Here is a 7,737-nt window from a genome sequence, read left to right as displayed (position 1 = left end):
TCAGCCTAGGATGTTTTCCTTTCCTTATACAATATTTTCTCTGCCTTCCCATAGGAAGTCATCTGAAATAAGCAGTTCATTAATTCCTCAATATCCTCACTCTCCCCTGGAACCAGGGGAGTTGCAAAAGGGTGGCTGGGAAAGTTCGTTCCTTACAAGAGGAAAACTCCTTTGTAGACCAACACCTTCCAGGCTTCCAACATAAGCCTTAAACATCCTCTCCAAGAGAGAACTGATGCAGCTGAAAAGAAGCTGCTTCTCCTCAGGGAAGTGAAGAACTGAAAAGGAACCACCTGGGCTTCTGAGAACCAGCCCTGCTGCAGAGGGGTGACAAGGACAGACTCAAGTCCCACACCTGGTGTGTGAGTCACTGCTGGCTGCTTTGGACACCCTCACTCTCACATCCTCAGGCTCACAGTGCAGGGAGCCATACAAGAAGAGGTTCTGTGTTTCCAAGACTGCCATTTCTGCTGTGCAAGGCTGAAAAAAAGCAGTTGCTGAATGGTTTAATGGGTGTTTTCTGAAGCACTCTTAGATGCAAACAGTGCCTTTGGCCCCATTGCTCAGCTGTTCCTCTTTGAGGTGAAACTGGCTTTGAGAAAGCAATGCTCACTTCATTCAGTTATGGAATAGCTGTGGGTAAAGTTTCTGATGTGCACAAGACTCCCATACACAGCCCAGTGCCTCTGTGTGCACATTACAGGTAACAGGTTCTTAAAAACAGACCAAAAAAGGGAACCAAAACTTTTAATACTGGCAAGAGAGGAAAAAAAAAAACTATTAAAGCCAGCAGCATAGGAAAAAAAAAAAAAAAAAAAAAAGAAAAAGCAAGCACAAAAACCCTGAAAAAGCCACAGTTTAGTATACCATGTCTTCCATTCATCCCAGTTGTCTGCTTTGTGACTTCTAAGCTCCACAGCCAAGCCCTGCAGTAGCCCCTGCACAGCACAAGACCTTCCTGGCAGGTTCTTGCAGCCACAGAAGAAAGCTGTGGTCTCCTTCTGCAATTTCAGACAGCTTTGTGCAGCCATCTGGTTGCATGTAGCATATTTTACACCTCAGCTTGCCAGACAGGATATGTGTTCTCCCTTTACAGCATTTTAAAATGTTATTCAGGCTCTGAATGCTACTTCAGAAAGACAGCCTACCATTCCTATTTATTTATATCAGTTAACAACAAATGTTGGCAAAGATTAACTCTTGGTGGGGCATTTTCCAGTTCTTTCCCTCAGAAGAGCCATATTCAAATCCACGTCATTCTGTCAGATACACATCTATTGAATCATAACAGAACATAAGTATAGCCTAAGAAACTTCTTCTGTGGAGTAAATATTGCTACTAAAATATAATAAGGGTCTCATCCTGTGCAAAAAGCACTATTTACCCTTGATTTTAATGGAAATGTGATCAGGCTTTCATAATCACATAAAGTGGGCAAAGAGGAATTGCAAGGGGTCACATGGAGACAGCATATTTATCTTAAGAGTCTTGGAGGGGTGTATTTTAATTCACCATTAATTTTCTATATATTGACATGTTTGTTCTTAAAACATCAGGGATCTTTTCTTACTTAGCCAGTTGCAGTGACATTTCCTGACCAGCTGCACACTTGTACCAGGGCTTGTCCACTTGAACTCAGAAACAGTAATTCTGTGTCTATTAATAAATCCTTGTCTTCCTAAAACATAGGAAAGAATAAGTGAGAGTTTCTCAGTTTTTTTCAAAAGTTAGTTATATTGATCCTGCTAAAATAGCAAGCCATGCACAATCAGTCATGGTCTGAATATGAATATTTTCTTAAATTTAGGGTACAAGAGTGAAACAAATAGCAGTGAAATACAAGTATAAGAAACAAACTAGTTAGAGTCCTAAGGGCAGTGGGCTACAGGTGAGCTTCAAGGACACTCATTTTCTGGGGCCAAATGCCACTGCTTGCAATCTGACCATTGCTATCACCTGGGCCTCTGGCTGAAGAATTCCTCCTTCTGTGTATTATGAAGTGTACTGAAGTCTGATCTCTGCTTCAGGGCCAAAAATTCACCTACTCAAATGACAAATGTTCTGCTGAGGGCAAGAAAAGCCAATTGTTGGATTATTAAAATAACCGTTTCAACTAATGGAAGCAATTAGGATTAAATTCCAAGTTCACTTATGGCCTCAGCCTAGGGTGTTTTCCTTTCCTTCTTATACAATATTTTCTCTGCCTTCCCATAGGAAGTCATCTGAAATAGGCAGTTAGTTAATTCCTCAATATCCTCACTCTCCAATCCGCTGCAGTTAGCCTTACATTTAAATGATAATTTACATTTAAAGGCTGTGACCCTCTGGGGTGCTGGGCAGCTCTGGCTCCCCCTGGCCTCACCTTTTCTTTGGAAACTGGAAGGAGAGGAGAGGAGCTGGGCCATGCTCAGATGATGTATTCAAGCAAGAACTTGATAGATTGGGTCTCATTTCTCATACCCCCAGTTCCTTCTCTGCTCCCTACTTGCCAAATGTAAATATGAGCAAATGAAATCCAAGTTTTCCTAAGTTTCAGGCTACAAAAAAAGTGCTGCTGTGCCTGTTGTTCACCATCATGGTGGGAAACCACCCCAGCAGCAAAATAGGTTTTTCTCTTCAAAGTCTTGTAAGACTTTCCCTGCTGGGCGGGGATTTTCTGCCTTTCAGTTCTCAGATGGTGGGTTAAGCTAAATTATAAATGGAAAAAACCAAAAACTAACAAAAAAAGCTGCCTGTGAAATACAAGGTACTTTTGAACAAACAAACAAAAATGTTCAATTCTCATTATGGCACTTTTTCTGAGGATCCTACTCTATTTTGGAATGCTCTTAGCAAGTTAATGTTGGCTGCTTATATTTTTTAATGTTTCAGTGATATTCTTGTAGAATGCAGAGCCAAGTGTCTGAACACATAGTTATATATACTCAAAGGAATTTAGGAGCATATATTAAGATGCTGCAGTTGTAAAGGATGGCAGGATCATGATCCCCATCCCTGACTGCCTAAAACAGCATCAGTTGCACAGGCACAAGCCAGAGCAGTTGCTTTTCATGAACCAGACATTCAGTTTTACATTTGGTACAGACCTTAACAACTACTGGTCTCATTTACTTTCACCACACACAAACCAGCCCAGACTAACAGCAAAATTAATCACATTGGAGTGGAAAATTGTTGAAAGACTTGCTGAAAGATTACAAATGCTTTCCAGTCCCATTCTGCACCTCTGCAGGCCCCATTCCCTCCCTGTCCTCTGGTACTCTTCTGCCTGGCAAACTTTCTGCCCAGAGAACTACCACTGATTTCTCTCTGTCCATTTTTTCTACCAGTTGCTGCTGCCCCAGCTTCACTTCTCATTCCTTCCTTCCCCCAGTCTCTGAAAATTTCCTCTCAATCTCCAGCTCCCACGATGTTCTTGCCAATGTTTCAAGTGTTGGTGCCCAATGCACGGTCAGGGAGAGGCACGAGGGCTTCACCCCAGCTCCAGCCACTGCAGTGCTCATCTCACAAACCTGGTTCTGCTGCAACCTCCCCTGTCACTACAAACAGACCAGGGCAGTAGCCACCTCTGGATTGACAAACCAGACTGTTTTGGACCTCTCCAGTAATATTTTTTCCTTCTTATTAATGACTTTAACATTAAATTCTGAAATGAAAGAAATTTATGAGCTGCTCTGTCCTAGACTTTTTGGCATGTGTGAGTCAATTTTTGTACATTTATCCTGTAAAAAAAGCCTTGCATTTGACCCATACTTAATTTTCATTGTTCAGATATGAGGGACATGGCCAAAAAAAACACCTTGCTGCCCCTCAAAAGACTGAGCCACCTTGAAAATAATGATCATAGCTAGAGGAAGGGAAGTAGGAAGGAAGAGTGAAGGAAGAATCAAACCATCTGTCTCCCTTGGAAGAAATGTTTTCTTATTCTTGAAGCAATCTATAAAGCAAAATGTCCTGCAAATAACTCTTTCATTGATTTTGTTTTATACTTGTAGGTCAGCTGGGTTTAGGGCCAGAAAATATGCAAATACCATTCAGCCTAGGTTTTTTGACCTTCAGAACAAACAAATTGCAGAGACAGGTTTGGCCAAGCCATCTTTGAAGTGTAGATACTTCCTGTGTTGGTTTTGTCTTTTTACACTGCTGTGAGTTAGACTGGGCCCTGCAAAGGTCTGGGATCTGCACTGTGACTCTGTAAGATTCTCTCTGAATGATGGAGAACACTCATAAAATCCAGGTGGAATTTTCCTGGGTGCAGAAATGGCACAGGGAAGAGCTGGAAAAAGGCAATTGCTGTGATCTCCTTGCAGTTAACAGGCCAAAATGCAGCTGTCAGTACCAGTGTAAAGAGCAGGGCATTTTGGCACAGGAATTGTCCTATTTCATATCACAGACTCTTCCTCTATAGACCAAAGGGTTTTCTACCCTGCAATGCCATGGAGCCAGGGCATAAGTGAATATCCCTGCAGGACAGCCCAAGGCTGTATTAGTTCCCATGAACAGCTAATGAAGGAAATTTCTGCTGAGGTTTCATCACCCTCTCTGCTTTTTTCTCTTACTTCCCTTTCATCTGAGGCAACCAGTGATAGCTCAAGCCTCTCTTCAGGTGGTGAATTCACTCAAGCCCTCTGAAACCTTACCCTTGCTCAGACTGCAGAAAGGAAATAATCAGCAAAGACAGCAGAAAGGAAATTATCGGCAAAGACTGCAAACCGACTGTGAGAAACAGTTTCTAAAGCAAATTCCCCTGAGGAGACAGAAAAAGAACCGTGTAGGTTGTGAGCAGCCATCTTCTGACTCAAAATTATGAAAGTTCTCTCCACAACTGTTAGCAATTCATGCAATACTCTCAGTGTAACAGGGGTGCAAATGGTTAAGTCAGTAAGTGGATCACTCTCCGTCACTCTTGTCATGCATAAATTAAGGACTTGATAGCAAAGACCTATGGCTACAAGCCAAAAGAAATTATGACAAATCAGCTTGTACAGAACAGCAACAGGAGCTGCAGAATTTGTGACAAATGAAATTATGAGAAATCAGCTTGTACAGAACAGCAACAGGAGCTGCAGTGAAATTCAGCTTACAGAGGACTGACTGATGCTCAGTGCCCCAGTGTTAGCTTGTATTCACTGTACAGGAAACCTCTGAAGGTTATAGCCTCTGCTGCAGTTGTTGCTGCCCCTGCAAAGGAGCCACTGCCCTGCCCTTTCACATCCTCTGAGGCAGGCAGCTGAGTCTGTCTTGCAAACTTAGCCAGGGAATCTTCATCAAGTTAGTCACTGTTGTTGGTCATTTAATGAATGTCCCGTTGCCTGTATTTGCATGAATCTGTTGGATGATCAGCTGGTACCATGTAAAAGCCACCACACTGAATGAACTGACTCTCTGGGGACTGCAGGTTTGTTGTGCAGCCTCACATCACTGCCTGGGGCATTCCAGCAGCTTTTCCCCAAGCAAACACTCTGACCCCCCAAGCTCTCCTCCTGGGTAACCCCAGTGCTGTGAGTGTTAGCCTGAGCATTGCAGTACAAAGCCAATAGATCAGTGTATTTACAGCATTTCCCACTGTTCCTTGTTTGTAGCCTGCAAAAAGTCAATGTCCTATAGAAGCCCTTTGTGCACTGCTGCCCTCTGTCAGTGCTTTATGCTCTAAAACCTCCCGTGGGGGTGAGGTGGTGAACTGTGAGTGAGCAGGGTACAGGCAGCAGTGACAGATTAGAGAGGAGATCTTTGTAGAAGCATCTGGGGAAAGATCTTGAAGTGAGATCATCACAGAATGGTTAGGGTTGGAAGAGGACCTTGAAAATCATCTCATTCCAACCCCCCTGTCATGGTCAGGGACAACTTTCACTGGACCAGGGTGCTCAGAGTGCAGTCCAGCCCAGCCTTGCCTTGAGCACTTCCAGGGATGGGGCAGCCACAGCTTCTTTGGCAACTTGTCCCAGTATCTTACCACCCTCACTGTAAAGAGTTTCTCCTTTATATCTAAACTGTCCTGTCACTCCAACTCTTGTTATGAGTCTTGCTCCATCTTTCTTGTCAGCTCCCCACAGACACTGGAAGACCACAATTAGGTCACCCCAAATCCTTCTCTCCAGGCTGCACAGTCCCAGTTCTCTCTGCCTTTTCTCACAGCAGAGCTGCTCCATGCCCCTGGATCATCTTGGTGGCCATCTCTGGGCTCTCTCCTGGTGGTCCCAGTGGCATCCTGGCCTGTATCAGGAATGGTGTGGCCAGCAGGAGCAGGGAGGTCACTCTGCCCCTGTACTGGGTACTGGTGAGAGCACACACACCTTGGACTCAAGGAGGAATTGAGTGCTGTGTCCAGCTCTGGGCCCTCAGTTTGGGAAGGACATTGAGATGCTTGAGCACATCCAGAGGGGGCAATGAGGCTGGAGAGGGGCTGGGAACACAAACCCTGTGGGGAACCACTGAGGGAGCTGGGGGTGCTCAGCCTGGAGAAAAGGAGACTCAGGGGTGACCTTATCACTCTCTAAACTCCCTAAAAAGTGCCTGTGCTCAGGTGGGGCTGGTCTCTTTCTCCAGGCAGCACTGACAGAACCAGAGGGCACAGTCTCAAGCTGTGCCAAGGGAAATATAGGTTGGTTATTAGGAAAAAGTTTTTTACAGAAAGGGTGATAAAGATCTGGAATGGTTTGCCCGGGGAGGTGGTGGAGTCACCATCCCTGGATGTGTTTAAATAAAGATTGGATGTGGCACTCAGTGCCATGGTTTCGTTGACGTGTTAGGGCTGGGTTGGACTTGATCTTGAAGGTCTCTTCCAACCCAGTGATTCTGTGAATTCTCTGAATTCTGTGAAGTCCTCCCTGTGCTGGCACCCCCTGTGCTGCACTCAGCACTGCAGGTGGGGTCTCAGCACTGCAGAGCAGAGGGGCAGAATCCCCTCCCTCACCTGCTGCCCACGGTGCTGCTGGTGCAGCCCAGGCTGACATGATGTCAGACACTGTATGAGTCTGAGCTTCTGAGACTGGGTGGAAAAAGCAGCATCCCCCAACTGTTCACACTGCATGAAAAATCTGCATTTCTCAGATGAGTCAGAGGGTGAGAGATACAGGCAACTGACTACTAGGAAAATTTACCAGACACACTTGCATTTATCTAAGCAACAGAAACCAGCCCCAAACCCAAGAAAATTATGAAAGTCTTCATGTCACTTTCAATTCATTTGCAAAGACTAAGCTGTAACCCTGTAAGATGCCACTTCCCCTTTAGAAGTAACAGATGCTCCCTCTTTATTTAGGTAATGCCCACAGCCCTTTAATTTCTTTCAAGCTACTGGCTCTTCCCCTGCCAAAGAATAAAAATATTGTTCATAGCCAGCTTATGGGGACAGCTTTTGCATTTTGTGATTGCATAAGGAACGGTATCAGCAGAGAAAATACTGGCAGGGCAAGCTGGCAAAGAGCTGCCTTATATGACAGGTAAGTATTTACTCCTGCTGAGGAAAGTGTCTGTGGGAAAGGTTGCCCAGGACTTTGCATACCTTGTAAATGTCACACATGCTACAAAGGGAACCTTTCACCTCATTGTTTTGTTCTCCACCCAACTCAAGAATGCTGTCACCTTTTAAAAAGCTGATAGAAACAATTTCTTGCTAATACAACTACCAAACTTTCTTCTCTTCCATCCATACCTGAAAAATTATTTTATAAAGTTGTTGACTCACGCATTTTCATCTTTCAACTTTCTTCTTTCTGACTTCTAGCTCGGTGTGA

The sequence above is a fragment of the Agelaius phoeniceus genome, chromosome 2 (assembly GCF_051311805.1).
Source record: "Agelaius phoeniceus isolate bAgePho1 chromosome 2, bAgePho1.hap1, whole genome shotgun sequence".
In the NCBI taxonomy this organism is placed as follows: Eukaryota; Metazoa; Chordata; class Aves; order Passeriformes; family Icteridae; genus Agelaius; species Agelaius phoeniceus.
Note: the sequence above shows the minus strand (reverse complement) of the source record.